Source organism: Bactrocera latifrons, unplaced genomic scaffold (assembly GCF_001853355.1).
Source record: "Bactrocera latifrons isolate USDA-ARS-PBARC rearing strain unplaced genomic scaffold, ASM185335v1 scaffold_121, whole genome shotgun sequence".
Lineage (NCBI taxonomy): Eukaryota > Metazoa > Arthropoda > Insecta > Diptera > Tephritidae > Bactrocera > Bactrocera latifrons.
The window spans coordinates 75,232-88,713 of record NW_017534642.1 but is presented as its reverse complement, the minus strand read 5'-3'; the positions used below and the strand labels follow the sequence as shown (position 1 = coordinate 88,713).

Sequence of the window (13,482 nt, the reverse complement as noted above, 5' to 3'; positions counted from 1 at the left end):
CCCTACTAGCTTAAACTAGATGGCTGCTCCACCAAGATGGCGTGATAACACACTTAGACTGTTATGTACAATCTTTTGTGCATCCAGTTAGACTTACTACTCTACTTGGATATCAGCTATCGACTAAGCGTATTGAGCCTACCACAAAACTGTTTAGGTGCTTTCTTTCGAAACCTTACCAATTCCAAATAGGTTCTTGGAAAGTGTATATTTACTCACACCACATAAATATATTTGTACAAAGGACAAGCAATTCCAATATGGTATTAAATACATACATACACACATCTAATTTAAAATATTTAGCCTAAATTATTTGTAGTTGTAAATTGAAAGTTAAACTGAAAAGAATATAAAATAGCAAATAATGCAAAACCGAATTAAATGTTAATTAAAATATCGTCAACTTTTTGTTAATTAAAAAAGAAAATTGTAAATAAAACCGCTGTAAATAACTGTAAAATACCGAGAAGGAAGTCAGGCAGCAAGCAAGATGCTTGCTAAAACCGTTAGTTGCTTGAAACCATGTATAAACAATTCAAAGTAAATTATAGATTACATACATATAAGTATATAAGCTAAAATATTTATAAATACTAAAAACGCTTAACAAATTCGTCAACTACGCGCGCATACGAAACTAGAAAAATGCTAGAAGTGTAAAGAGGCAAAAGCTAAACTAAAACTAAAGCTAAACTAAAACTAAAGCTAAAACTAAAATTACGAGCTGACTAAGTGAAGCTTACAGCAGCAACTAGTAAAAGAAATATTCGAATATTTAGACATAAGCGAATTGGCGTTGCATACACATACACACATATGTATGTATGTATGTTTTTCTTTTCGAAAGTTTTCCTTGCAAAGCCTTAAATTTGAAAAATATGCAAAAATTGTGCAATTAATTAAATTTATTTATTTGTAAAGACATGTATTTAGGATTGGCTTCCGCGCGAAATGAAAAACAAAACCAAATTGTAAATAAATAAATAACGGTAAATTAGAAGCCATCACGTGACGTAAGCAAACGAAATTTTCAAGCAAATGCTGCGTGTAATTGCAAAGCTGAAGGGCAAAACGCATGGTAACGTCTCGAAAATGCTTTGCAACATCATTAACTAAAACGTAAAAAATAAGAAAATATAAGAATTCTTAGAAGAATAAAAAGAAAAATTTAGAAAAAATACCAAAAAATACGCTTTTATACGCCATTGACACTATACAAATATCAATTATTTTTTAATAAAACAAAATCTCACACGCATTCAATGCCGAACTTCACCGCGCATTAACGGTAACGCACTGCAAACCGTTAGTTTGCGTATATGTATAGCATACGAATGAGAAGCGAACGAGTTGAAGAGTTTCTTTGAAATATTTGCAAACAAAAAGTAGTAGAAAATTCCTAAACACACCAGAAATGCATTGAAGAACTAGACAATTTTTACTAAACACACCGCAAAAGCTCGCTACACACTCACCACTAATTAAAGGATTAAGTCAGAAGAATGTCAGAAAAAAAAACGCATGCTTAAATGAAGAAAATCTAGAAAATATATTAATAAAGCAAATACATACATACATACATACATACATAAAGACACATTTAACGGAATAACTAAGATATTATATAAATTTTACAACTCAAAATAATGCAATAAAATTAAAAAAAAATATATGGAAGAAAACCAAGCCTTTTAATGCAGATCCTCGGGATGGTGGCTTCAATAAATGTAAATAATGAAGTAAATGACTTCACCAATGGCCGAAGCCAACGATCGTAGGTTGTAGACTTCGCTAAATGCAAAACAGGGTAATTAAACTTCAAGTCATTCCTTTTGAAAGCTTTCAAGGGAAGATTGAACCTGCTCTTCAACTTCCCGATTAAAATCTTATACCGAGGTCAATGAATCACAACCTTGAAAGGATAAAAAAGAGTAATTGACATCGGATTGTGTTTTTGCTAAATGTAAACAAAGGGTTAATGTCTTTACTAAATATTATACGAACAAAGGTCATAACCAAGGGTCACTGACCTCAGGTTGGTGTCTCCGGCAAATGTAAACGAAATCATCATTGAATCGGATAAACGGATAATTAACCTCGTCAGCTGTCATTGATCTAACTATTTTTTGCTTAAACTAAAAGCGACATTGATTTTGGATTTTTTTTCACTAAAGGTAAGTCACTCACCGTACAAATCCCTACAAACATAAATATGGCAAATTTAAAAAATCGTTTTCTCAATAAAAGTCTACATATCTTATATAGATCAAAATACAGCAACTTAGAAAATATTTGTTTCACTAAAATGTTTATAAATAAATACAGTATACGAGATCTAAACTAAAACTATTGAAGAAATGCCACAAGTATAATAAAATTCTTGAAACACTTTTTTCTTCAAAGTGACACTACTGTCAAGGCTTCTAGAAAACACGTTTCACAGCCCGATCTCGAATCAAGGAGTAACTTTTATTAGTCCCACTTCCAATTATTATAGCTACAGTCTAATGGTCATCTTGTAAATGAAAAAAAACGACAGAGCTTCTTTGACATTTTATTTTCGTGAGCATATTCTCCTCAGTAGATAAATGTAAATATGGCTATGTGCCAAGGGATCAACATAAAATTATAAAAGATGAGAGCGCGAGCGAATGAGCGCCAAAGTGGAAGAAAACACTCAAAGCATAAGTGAATAACTCAAAAGTAGGTAGATTTGAGGAGTATCACAGAGGCCTGGCAACTACATAAATGTCTTACAAGCAGATAGAGCAGTGATTATGCTGGGTTAATCTTCTGGTAACTGTTGGATCGGATTTAGAATGCAAGAAGACGCGGTTAAAGTGTCCGTCAATATCAGTTTAATTATAAAGAAATTGATGGAATTTGAAATAATTTATTAGCACATAAGATAATGTCTAACTAATTCAAAACAAAATATTTTCAAATGAAATGCAATTTCCGCGAAAGAAGTAATAAATCTTTAAAAATTTAAAGCTTGACCTCAACATTTTGATCTCAGATGTTAGCCGAGCGAGATCAAGTGTGCTGTGGAGATATCGGTAGCAGACAGACGCAACTTCGCAAAAAATAAATGTGCACTTTGAGTGATACTGATTTACGTGAGCGTCGGCTGTTTTATGATTTCTCCGAGAGTTCTTTACCTTGCAGTGCTCGAGAGAGACGACGCGGCGACTGTAACTCCAAACACACAGGTAAAGAACGACTTAGGAGTGAGCTATGACAAAGCCAAGATGCATGGAAATATATTTCGTTACTCAATAGTTTTTTCCAAGGAGTCTTCTTAAAATTTATAGGCAATATTCAAAGAAAGTTGTGCAACTTATGCGATACCTCAGCTAGACTGATTCACGTTATTCGAGTAGTGTGTCGGGCGTTCCATAAGAATTTTTCAAATTAGCTTGTCCCTTAACTAATATTATGTTTAGGTTAGCATAAAGTCGGACTTACAGTTAGCAAAGCTCTGAGGGTCACTAATAATAGTAAAATATATGAATCAAATAACTTAACCATTGCACCTGAGCGGCATAGTTACATACATATGTAGATGCAATCCAGCGAGAACCTGGTTGATTAATTAATGAATGAACTAGGCGATTGCGGCGGTTACGCTCACCGGCAATTTCGAAAACACACAGAAGACAGTGCATACCGGCATGCGGACCATAACAACTCAAACGAAGACTACGCAACTGCAAGAAAGATACACAACGACGAAGAGCAGCTACAGCAGCGGCCAGCAACCAAGCCGGTTCAACGAGTTTTTCTTCGATTGCTTGCGGCTGGTCATGCTCGCTCCCACCGCTCAGACGGTGAATGTGTCAGTGGAATTGAGTTGATCGGTCTGCGATGTCTGCCGCGGCGATTTAGTTCAGTTTGAGACGCTTGCTGAGTTGGATGTGTGCGCGTGCATGAAATTCACGTCACGTCCGAGACAACACAACAGTCAACCTAACTTACACGGGTGCGGGCTAAATGCATTGAAGCGAATGTTTTTGTGTCGCGTTAAACAACAACTAAAACGCCAATAAATATGAAAATGCGACTTGCCGTTAACTGTGCGCGCCCACCGTTGCATTTCGTTTTGTGAAAGAAATTTCTTCTAATTTCTGTAAGCGAATTCTTTATAGAGAAGCAAAGTTGTTGGGCAGACAGGAAGCTGGTGAATGTTGCTGACATTGTTGTTGTTGTTTATTGCTATAGTTATATTTGTTGTTATTGTTGCTTGTGGCTGTTGAGACACTCGCGACTCGCCCAGCTGTGTCGCATCGGTTGTCTGGCGGCTGCTGAGTGCCAAAGTGGCGTGCAGATTTACGAATTTGTTGGATTTTTGTTTATTTTTAGACGCTGGCAACACAAATGAGTGACACAAAAGTGAAGGCACATATAAAAACAAAAGCAGAAAACGAAACTGCATAGAATATATTATGAAGTAGCGCAGACCAAGAAATGGGCAACGCAGAACATAGGATGTGGCAGACAGAGCAAAACATTAGGCGTAAGGAGTGTAGCGCTAAGAAATGAGTGAAGGAATAATAGCAAAGCGATGCGATCGGTTAACTAATTGGAGTATAGCAGCTAGCTTAGTTCCACTACTTAGTATAGGATGTAGTTCTGGATCTGGATGGATCTTTTTTGTCTAAAAGTTCTGCTTTCTTGTTGTTTTTTTACTAAAAAGGAAATGTCGTTACTCTGCACATACGTCTATGTAAACAAAAATTTCACATTTTAATGATTACTAAAATAAATACAACAATGACACACACTCGGCGCCAAAGGCTGCGTGATTGCGAAAAAATAAGAATGAGTTAAGGCAAAAGGTATAAAAAATTAATTGATAATCAAAATTACTTAGGGTAAACAATGAAAGCAACATTAACAAAATCTTACACGTGATAATAAAACAAACGAATAAGCATAAAACAACAACAATCGGCATATTCGACGCACAATCACGGCGAGGCATTGACAAAGAGTCAAGTGTTTGCCGGCTTAAAAAGAAGTGAAAACAAATGCGGAATAAAAATAATCAATTAAAAAATGATGTGAAGCGAATTTTGCAATAATTTAAAGTTACAAATTGTGACATTAGTCAAATTCCAAACAAAATAATACAATTTTGAATGTAAATCTTTAATTGTAGGTTTCATAGATCTTTAAACAAGATTTTCGTAACTAAGATACTTAAAAAAAAAACGGCGGCATAATCCCGTATAATAATGGCATTAAAACGTCTATAACCGACAGTGGTAAAAAATTACAAATCAAAAAAATCTAAAATTTGTGAAAGAAATCGATCAAAAAAATACTCCAGCCACTTTTAATAGCGTTTTCTTAATATAATATTACTTGTGTGCTGCTCACACCAGCAAAAGATACCTGCCAAGTGCAAGTGTACTTAAAAAAAATTGTGAAGGAACGCATGCGCAACCCCCAAATGGCTGCGCTTTTGCTGTTGCAAGGGTTAATTAAAACATTGTCAAACGTAGCAGAAAAGCAGTGAAATATTTTGCTGTTAAAGTGCCACAAATCTAAAGCGAAAGTATTGCAGGCTTGCAAACCAACGTTGCAGCGTAAACAGGGACGGAAAAAAAAACTTAATAAGGGTAAGTTAAAGTATATTGCAGCAAGAACTTTCAAAACGCACGATTTCCTAGTGTTAGTTACCGTAAAGTCGTAAATTCCTTTCGCACACACACACAGAGACACTCGCGAAAATGCAATTAACAAGCTTTCGCCGAAAATCGCTCAGAAATGCAATTTGCAACCACCAAACAGCGCATGTCAACTCTCGCCGCCACTCCGCCTCGACTTCAATAATAGCCTCTACTATACTTTCGGTTCGTTTGTATTGCGTACAACACGCTTCCAATTGATTTTTTCCTCGTTACTTGAACAGCGTCTTTTGCTGGTGTTGTTAACCTGTTCAGCTAACTAACGGTACTTTCGAAAAGTATTTCAATGCGTCCGCGTGTGCCTGCTCAGCAGCTCACCTGCTTGACAGCTCGGTCGGTCGGCCAACACCCGCTCCTGCCTGTCGCATAATAGCAGCAATTGCCCCACTTTCATGTCCATTTTGCGACGCCGCTGCTAAATACTGGTTTAATTTGCCCATTTTTGGTGCGCTTTACACGCTCTGTGTTTGGTTCGAGCACCATTTCCACTTTGTCATCGTCAGCGTCGTCATCAATAACAACATCATCAGCCATCCATTCAGCCAACTCCGTGCGGACTTGATGCTCAGCTTGCTAAATTTGGTCTTGTAAGTGGTGGACAAAGAGAGAGAGAAACGTTGGAGTGGCGATCTTTACTGACCACATAGCAAGTAAACGTCGGTTACTATTCCGGCTCATTCCTGTTGTATTACTGTAGCAACTGAACAGGGTATAATATTGGGTAGTCGAAAAAGTCGTACTTCGACAAGTAATTTTCATAGGCTTGAAGCCAACTTTACTCCATTAAGGGAGTTCTGCATTGACCGTAGTTCGATGTGACAAGCGACTGCTTGCTTCAATCTCATCAGTTGTTGTTGTTAAAATGTAGAATCAATCAGTCGATCAGGCTTGAGCAGCTCTTAGTGAATGATCCCTGTCCAATCGCATTTGAGAATGAATATTAAATTTCTTGAAGATGTCATGACTGCTTATGTGACGGTCCTGGTCAAAATTTTCCATAATTTCATCGATTTTTTCAACGATAGGTCGACTAGTGCGAAATATTATTTTAAGAGAGAGATTAGATCACATATAAAGAAATCTTAATAGCTGCCGCAACACTCTACTTTCTGAAAATAGAACAGAGTTTTCTTGCGGACTTTGGTCATAAGAGAAGGCAATGCTTAAAGCAAAGTTTTGATTCGGTATCTCGCAATCCTCTAAAGCACTCTGCAACTGTGGTACAATTGATCAGGAAGTTAGGTTTTGCCTCGAGTGCTTTTGCGCCAGCGAATCGTTTCTTTATTTGCATATTGTCACATTCGCAACATTTGCCGGAGCGGTGGGAGCACATTAGGCAGCAACTAGACCAGAACGACGATCGGAATGCGCCACAGCGTTTCCCATGAAGCAAGATTAATTTCATACATTTCAACGTCATCGAGAAACATTTCCGTTGGGCGTTGCAGCAAACCGGTGAAAAAAACGGGGAAGATGCAGTCAAAGCAAGTGGTGGCACACATACACACATTAATTCGATACCAGCGCTCCCCGTATGATGACAAGTTGCATGCAACAACATCAGGCAAGCATCAGCAGCAAGTACACGAAGCAAAACGTAATGAAAAGTGTGTAAAAAGGAAGACGCGCCAGAAATAGACACAAACACACACCGACATTTTCAGCTACAAGACGAAGTAAATAAATAAAATATTGAATCGCTGCACACATCGTCCCAGGCAGGTATGCCTGTTAGTGCTGTGCTGTTGCACGATGCACGTTGTTGTACTGGGGAAGTTGATAACATTGAAATGAGTGCAACCAAATCAAAAACTGACAAGAAGCAGGCCGCAGGAAGAACATGAAGCTACAAAAACACATCTAACAACAACAAAGCGCAACTTCTAACAAGCAACACACACATGCAATATACACACGGGCATGCCACAAATAAACAAATAAGAGTAGTAAGCCAAGGTAACTCGGTGCGACAAACAATGCAACCGACTGCAGAGCCAAGCCAAGGAAAAACGGTCGGCGCAGGTAAAGAAGGAAGGTGAACAGCTCAGCTATGTGCATACTGCGGTGTATCTTTAACGCCGGCGGATGGTCGGGCAACAGCTATGTAGGTGTAGTTGTTGTTACTTGTTTAGGGTCTATAGTGAGCTGAGCGAGCGTAAGTAACAACAAAGCAGTGGTGGCCTTCAAATGCGCGTTCGGCACATTTTTTATGTGAAGGAGATAAAATGCAACTAAGAAAGTAAGACGAGGTAGAGTAGGCTTCATCAACAAGCCTAACTGCCACTTCCAACGGTAGGTACGATGCTGGCTAAAGTATCGAACGGAGTTGCCGAACCCTGGAAAAGCTGAAAAATCTTCTTTTTATGGTATTATTGGGTATCCTTTATTTGGATAGAATGGCGGTAAATGCGTCTCTTTTACTATTTTTGATGTTTTGATGTCTTTGATTCACAAAAACAAGTGACCTCAATTCAATAGACTATCATAAGGAAAAAGGGGTATCTAAACACTCTCTGGAATTCCACTAGCTAACAGAGCTAATAGCGAGCACAAAAGCAACGTATCGCACACGGTGTAAATCTTAAGAGACCGTTTTGCTTTATAACTGGATTTTAATAGTTTCTTAGTAGAAAATGTGGACGTGTTATCCAAATTTTGTTTTAGTAAAATCTAGAAATCCACATTTCTATGACAACTCATGTTAAAAGAGTTTTAAAAAGGAAGAGGCGGGTGAGCTACTGTGTGCATGTTCAGATAGAGTCTCCTTTCGTCGCTCCAACCGCTTTTAGTACGCGAAAATCGCGACGAAGAAAACGCGATCATTCCGCTCGTGCGCTGGTGGCACGCTTGGTGTTCTTGTTCGTAACAGTTTGCTGCTACAAAATTCGGCATTCCTTTTCATTTGGAAATCCTATTCATGGTTTTAATAGATTTCAAATAAATACATGTATATTAGAGCGTTTCGGTTTTTTCTATAAAATCGCTTATGCGGGAAAAGTTCTAGGGATCATTCTAAGCAACGTGCGACAAAAAAGTCCTCGTCTGAACGTAGTCTTTACGTCCAGTTGGTTATACAACAGTAAAACTAAAAAGGGTCGCATGATGCAGTCTTGCACTTTTTTTATTAGAATAAAGAAGCAGAAAACAAAAGATGACAAGGATAAAAGAATAGAAAATGGTAAAACTACAATACAAAAACAAAAACTTCAGCTGAAGAGATGAAGAATGCGCCAGCACCGGAGAGGCGCTGAGCGTTTCTGAAGCCCACAGTGCCCAAGCGCTGCAATAAATCGAGCGAAACAACAACACAAATAACAGGAACTATTACAATAATAACAATGGAAATCAGAGTCAATGCAATAGATGTTAATACGGCTGTTAGTTGTTGTTGTTGTACCAAGAGTACCTGCTTCGAAGCAACTGAAACATAATGTATTTCGAGAAGAAAAATGTGGAAACCCCGGCAACCTAGCAAAACACTAAAATAACAAAAATGAGGAAGCAATTTTACAACAATTACAATAAAAACACACAGCAATGCTTTGAGGCTGCAGGGAAGTAATAAAAACGCATGCAACAACAGCAGCAGCAGCAAGAGTGAACGAGTTTGGAGTTTTGATAATCATAAACGGCAGATGAGTCCATGAGCGTACAACAATAACAACAAGCACATAACCAAACTAAACCTATGAATGTGAAACGCATGCGTTGCAAACGGTGCAACCGAAGCGATCTAGATCATTATTTAGTAAAGTAAATAAATATTTTTGTTTGATAAATGCAGCACTCGACAGACGTACACACACACACCTACATACCCAATCGTATGCTTATGCAACTAGGCGCTGCATTCTTTCATATTCTGGTGCTGTGTTGACTTTTGTCTAATAAGTGCTTTCCTTTTTCGTGCCGAGGGTAAACACGAAAAATTCAAACGCGCTGCTAAGCACTCGTAGAGATAAGCGCACGCCGCCACAAGATCGTCTCGGCGCGATGTCTGCTGTTCGCTTTTGAAAAGAAATTTCTCATTTCTCATTTCTGAACGCATCCTTTCCTTTTCTTCGTTTGCTCTGCCGCTGCTCGCTATCAGCGCAGCGCACTTGTTTTGTAATTGCATTGGAGCGCGGCGCATGTGCAAGCACAGATTTGCATATGGGTGCTCGTGCTTTCACAAATATATCGGATCGGCATTTACACGTGTTTTCGTCTGGTCGTCTGGTTTTGCTGCCCCGGCCACTGAACTGCAGCGCATGGCACGCACGCAGCCTCAAAAACTCATTTCATGGAAATTTTCACTGCTTCAAATGGTGTGAAAAAAGATCATAAACACTTTTTGCTGAAGTAAAAACGAAAATCGAAAAACCAAATCAATGAAGCCCCAGACTCCTGCTCGCATTCACGCCGCTGGTTGCAACAGCAAGTGGCAGTGCATTTTTGCAGCGTCAGTGGTACGTGAGTTTCTAGCGAGTGGAGCATGCATACATAAATATGTGCATATGAAAGTGTGTGTGTGTGTGAGGAAGTGCAGATGCGCATCCATGCAACTTTTTCCCAGTAATTTCAATTCGATATGGAAATTCAAGGCTTTCGGAAATTGAATACTCCGCAGAATTTCTTTGCAAACATTTCTAATGCTCCCCTTGCACAACGAAAGATGAAGTTATTGCTCGGATACAAGTTAATTTATGTACCGTGGACCATAAAATAAAACTACCAAGTTTGGACCTAGTGACCGAGACCTTCTGGTGACCGAGAGATATTCATCTTCACTAACTCTAACATGAAATAATTATTTGCTGAACTTGCAATGAACTGCAGCAAACCAAACTCGACTAGTGAACACGAAGTATAACCTGTTACATAATTAAAATCGGTTGCCTTGTAAGGCTGTAGAGAAGCTCCATAGAAAACGTGGGGACTCTGATCAACGGTATAGCTGGCAAATAATAGGCAACGAGTTAGACGGTTTCCCTTGGCAATGTCTTGCGTTTTAGTACTGGTTCTTTTGGCATAAACCAAACCATGGAGATCTACTAAACTACATGTCGTAGGAGTTTCTATAAGGCAATGTCCAATTGGCATTAATGCCGTAAGGTTTAAAATCTTGTCGGAGGCTAGTAGTCAAAGATGTATGGAGGGGGGCGAGGTTGAAACATCCAGGTACTTTTTCCTCCATTATCCAGCCTTTGCAATACCAGGGCTGAAACATTCGGAAGTATTAGCTTCGGCGAACCAGAAGATATAGACGAAAGTGGCAATAACAGACTCAAAATACTTGTGATCGCCTCAAAGAGCTTTGGCGATTTGTAAAGGTCTTATGATCTAGTGTATATGAATTTTTGGGCACCACAACGGACCGGTGTTCTAAGCTGTCTAGATCCCTCTCAGGATCGAGCTCGTAACCTAACCCAGGAGAGAGACTTTACAATCTCAAGTTTTAACTAAAAGTAGGAAATCTAAGGACATCCTGAACTCTGTGCGTATTCTCCTATCTTAAATATAGAGCAGGCAGATGTCTATGTGTCTACGCTACATTACTTTCATAGTCCAAGTATACTTAAAATCTGCCATCCGACAAAACCATTACTTTAGACCTGGCATTTCACACCTGTATCTAGTTTATCAAGGGAGTTGTAGGCTAACTAAACTTTGAGCAAATTGTTAAAATCGTGATTGAGTGAAATCGGATCAATACCGCGCCACGCTTTGAAACAATCAAAGACAAAAACTAACTGTTCCATTGACGGCATATTTTGCTGGGAGCCATGCGATCGCCGCTCCTCCTTATTGCCACAAAATTTATGTAATAATAAATTACAATAACAAGTGTACAATAGAATTAAAAATAGCACAAATGAACTTCGAGCTGTCAGCGGGATGCGTAAACAAACACAACAGCGCGGAAGATGCTCAAGTGACACCTACAAAACACAGAAAAAACAAGCAGCGAGCGCTGACTGGGTACCACATAATTGTATTCATATAAAGATAAGGATTTTAACGCACAAATGTCTATTTATATACACGTGTGTATTTATATATGGCATGTACTATATGTATGTATGTATGTATAAAAAACAAAGTAATAGGCAAACAAGGCGGCAGTGCGCACACAAAATGCAAATGCATAAGTTACGAAAGATTACAATGGCATTTGTTTAAAAGTATATCATTATAATATACAACAACAACAAAAACAAAAGCCAAATGACAGCGCCGGCGTTAGAGAGATACAAATTGAAGAGGAGCGCAGAAAACGGCCTGGCAACTCGGGCGCGCTCGGTGCGGCAGGTGCACATCTGGCAGATGCTTGGTTTGCTCATTTCGGCGCAGCTGTAAAATCAATGCAATGGTCAGCAACTTTATGCAAATTACAAAGACAACAACGACAGCAAACGGGATGAAGTTGAAGCAACAGTGTGAATGTAGATAGAATGTAATATTTATAGGGAAATTTCGCAGAGTGAGCTTTACACGGCATAATCTGCGGTCATTGCAAAATCTGCAAAATGATTTGAGCTACTTGGAATGAGCTCAAGAGAAGCTGCGCTGTTGCAAACTAGAGCCGGGTCAAGTGCGACAGAATTCGATGTATATTCGATATAGGCTTCGTTAGGTCTTTAGATTTATATGTAGTGATAAAATGTTTGCGAAACTGAGCTGCTTGAAAAATTTAGAGAAAGAGAGAAGAGCACGTGAGCTCTAACTGTGGTTAACCAGCTGATAAATTTCCGACTTGAAAACGCTTCTCGAAAGATCTTGAAACTTTGGTTAATTTTCCGAGAAAAAAGTTAACAACGGCGTCTGCTAGATGGTTTCAACGCTTCGCATGGATGCATCAAAACTTCACAGCCAAGCTGTCCCAGGTTTTGCGGAATCAGCAAAGATGTGTGTAGTCTAGCATTGCCCTGATGGAAGACGAAGCCCATTCTGTTCATCTGCTGTGGCCGTTTTTTCGATTGCTTGCTCCAATCTATATATTGACAAAATACGAAAAGACTTTTTCGACTAGGTTTTCGCACTTTGACGGCACTGGGGATCGAGTTTTTCTTCTTCTCTATAATTTTTCAGAGAGATTTCTACTCTATTGCCCCACATGTTAGCCATCCCAATTCTGCCAATAGCAGCCTTTGTCTTCCAAAGTTTATATATGATATAAAGATCACTTTGATATCGATGCCAGTTGAGCCGGTGTGCTTCAAGGTATTGGAATACTTTTTACACCAAAACTTTGCACCACGGTTTCAGTTTGAAATATTTAACATTTCGTTTAATTCGAAAAAAGGAAAATGTGTGACCATTACAAAGAATCACATGGCACTGCTTTCGCTGCTTATCTCCAAATCTGCGCCAAAGAAAAATAATTTGTTTACTCGCATTCTACTGGCATCTCAATTACTCGCCGCACTTAATTAAGATTTTTCTTGTTGCGCACGGTAACATGCTGCCCTCGCAACCCTCCCACGGGCGCTTTTGCGCATAGTCACGTTCAGCGTTTACACACACGCAACATAGTTACTTTGTTGCCCTTTTAAGATAAAAGTGCTCCAGGTATGCGCAAGTCCACACACCGGCTTATAAGTAGATATCAGCATTGGAGATCGAAAGAGATTGTCGGTGATTTGGTTACGAAACTCAAACGCCCGCGTTCACACACGCTCAGCGCTGCACATGACAGCATGAGTAAGTGAATACTTGCAGTACTTCCACTTGGCTCCAAAGCCCACTTATAAATTTCAAATATGTTGCCGCGCAAAAACCGAAAATTTCATTTCATTAAATTGTA

General features: G+C 38.9%; 2 protein-coding genes across 5 annotated transcripts in view; one reads left to right on the top strand and one right to left on the bottom strand.

Annotated features, from left to right (window-relative positions):
- Window positions 1-13,482, bottom strand: part of LOC108978401 (probable 4-coumarate--CoA ligase 3) — a 145,132-nt gene that overhangs the window by 106,524 nt on the left and 25,126 nt on the right. The window lies entirely within an intron of this gene.
- The window catches only part of LOC108978398 (interference hedgehog), a 79,954-nt gene continuing 70,340 nt past the window's right edge, over window positions 3,869-13,482 (top strand). For 3 of the 4 annotated variants that reach the window (XM_018948653.1, XM_018948654.1, XM_018948651.1), the window contains exons 1-2: window positions 3,869-4,132; window positions 5,165-5,627. The gene's annotated coding sequence lies outside the window, so the exon portion shown is untranslated. The remainder of the gene's footprint in view (window positions 4,133-5,164; window positions 5,628-13,482) is intronic. The other variant, XM_018948652.1, reaches the window with a different exon arrangement.